The 2,517-nt window shown below is 47.4% G+C and overlaps 2 non-coding genes across 2 annotated transcripts; one reads left to right on the top strand and one right to left on the bottom strand.

The window, feature by feature from the left end:
• Positions 1–1,054: 1,054 nt before the first annotated feature.
• TRNAG-GCC (transfer RNA glycine (anticodon GCC)) lies at positions 1,055–1,125 on the top strand. Its single transcript has one exon. It is a non-coding gene; the product is annotated as a tRNA-Gly (tRNA).
• A 279-nt stretch (positions 1,126–1,404) lies between these two features.
• TRNAA-CGC (transfer RNA alanine (anticodon CGC)) lies at positions 1,405–1,476 on the bottom strand. The gene has a single exon. It is a non-coding gene; the product is annotated as a tRNA-Ala (tRNA).
• Between the last annotated feature and the right edge of the window lie 1,041 nt (positions 1,477–2,517).

The following is a 2,517-nucleotide window of genomic DNA, read 5'->3' on the forward strand; positions in this document are numbered from 1 at the left end:
GTTCCAGCCCCACCTTGGGTACAGAGGTTACTTATAAATAAGGTATTTTTAAAAAAACGTCTAGTGGAAGTGATGGGACTGGGCAAAGAAGGTGGGCCCCAACAGACAATGGCCATGAGGCTCTCCTGGCAAGTTAGAGCCCTTTCAGGATGCAATTTAAAAAAAAAAAACAACACACATCTCTATCCAGTTCTAGTTCTCTCATTTTAAAGAACTGAGGTTGTCAGAGGTAAAAATGATTTGACTGCATTCTTCCACAGGTGACTTAGGACTGCAGTTTCAATTTACTGAGTCCCTAACATCTTCATATCTTTTATGTCTTCATAATTTCATGATGTATTTATCTTCAAATTTTGCTCTCTATTCACACAGTAAAAACTTCTTAAAAATAAATCCTAATGTGGGAGTTCTTAGGTTAGTCATTAATCTTTTATGATTTTCTCCAACCCACTCTAGTATTCTTGATGTATAGTATCCTATGGGTAGAGGCTCTGATTCATAAAATTAGTGTTGAAAAGGGGCCCATGATCAAGTCATTCACAATGAAAGAAAGAGCGGTTTAGAGAAGTTAGGTCATTTGGCTAGAATCACCAATGCTTCAAAGTCAGGTCACAGCGTTCTAATTTACTCTTATAATTTGGTCAGGGTCCTAGCTCCTTACCCCTTGTTCCTAACAAATGTGAACACGTAGTTGTTTGAATAGCTACTATAACAGAAGAAAAATAGGGAGGAGTTGTTACAAATCGTCTAAAGGTCCGAAGAGACAGCTAGGTAGCTGTGTAATCCTGTACACACATAACAAAATTTCCATTTGCCTGCTTCACCGCGATCAGCTTCAGAAGAATCACTTAATAAAGTTCAACAGAAGTTAATAGGATTGGATTTTTTGTCAATCTGAATGTTTTCCCAATATTTTATGATAATTATTTAATTACAGATTCCACTGCTTTATTTAATATTGAATACATAAACATATAATTACAAACAGAAGCGAATCAGCGCACACGTGGAAATATCTCTTCTATTAGAGTATGGGAAGCACTTCCTCCTGTGAGCATTGGTGGTTCAGTGGTAGAATTCTCGCCTGCCACGCGGGAGGCCCGGGTTCGATTCCCGGCCAATGCAACTTCGCTTTTCCTTTTACTTTCTAACTGTGTAAGTTAGGATCCCAAAGCAAGTTCGGTAACCATACCCAAAAGTTGGTTTTATGCAAACAAAGAAAGAGGTGTCGGGGCAATTTCCGGTTTCGCTTTTACTTACAACTTAAAAGGCCGTTTCCCTGGGCTTCGCTGTTGTTTCTCTGCCTCACTGTTAGATTGTTCTTGGACGCCCTACTGTTCTGTGAGCAAAAGGTCTACGTGTAGTGTTTCCTGTACTAGGAAAAGAAAAGGGACAACGGCTGTTTGGAGATGCCGGGGATTGAACCCGGGACCTCACACATGCGAAGCGCGCGCTCTACCACTGAGCTACATCCCCCAGCCGAGAAACCCCTTTCTGGTAAAGGTATTCATTCAGTCTCTGTGGCGCTGGTCAAATTAGTAGGGCTTCACGACCTGATTTCGGTGAGCGTCAATGCCGCACGTTTCCACTCTTCCCACCCCGGTGTGAGGCCGCTCCTCCGGCGCTTCGGGACCTGCCGCGGCCAGGGCTCCGCGGCACAAGCAGAACGAGCTCCCGAGAACTCTCGCCCGCGCCCCGAGCGCGCAGCAGGAGCGACGGGGTGCCCGGCCGCGCCAGCGGGGGCGGGACGGTCGTGAGCAGAGCGACCCAGGGCTGGGGCCTTCCGCGGGTTTACCGCGCAGGCGCCGGGGCCGCGAGGCCGCCGCCGCCTTGCCGCCGGCTCCCCCGGCACTCGGAGTCGGGACTGAGGGCCTGCGCCGCGCCGTCAGCGTCTCCCTGGTGCCCACCTACACTTGCTCCTGGAGTAGAGCGCTGGGGACCCTCCGTGCGCGCTCGAAAACCTTAGGCCTTTACCTTTCCCCACCCCCTTAAGAAAACGACCTGTTCACACCAACTCCCATAAACTGGGTTATGTGGGGGGCTACTCCACCAAACTCCTGGAGGTGTAAATGATTTCACAACATGCTCTTCTTTTCCATGGGGACCAAACTGAAAGAAAGAAAGTGACACCGCCACCCTCTTTGTAGCTTAATTAGATCGAAATGATGGTTAAGTCGGGGAGGGGAACCTGCTAAAAATGGATTTTTTTTCTCTCTCTGTTTGATACTTTTACACCTTGGACCCATCTGATGAATAGGTTAAGATAGTATAAAGTAAGTCACTGAACACCTCCCCTCCCTAACCACTAATTGCACTCCCAGCCCCAAATGAAGACACGCTATTTGGGTCCTGTTGCCTCGGAAATTGCCTCTCTCCAGTTGTTTGAGTGCGAGATAATACAATGAGCTAACTTGCATTCTAGCCGCATGATGTGTGTTTGACCCTTCCGGTGCAGTTTAAACTGACACCACCCCAAGGCAAGCGAAGGCACCCTGATAGGAGGAGGGGAGAGATCTG

This window comes from Panthera pardus, unplaced genomic scaffold, assembly GCF_024362965.1.
Source record: "Panthera pardus isolate Hobbes unplaced genomic scaffold, ASM2436296v1 HiC_scaffold_10, whole genome shotgun sequence".
Taxonomy (NCBI): domain Eukaryota; kingdom Metazoa; phylum Chordata; class Mammalia; order Carnivora; family Felidae; genus Panthera; species Panthera pardus.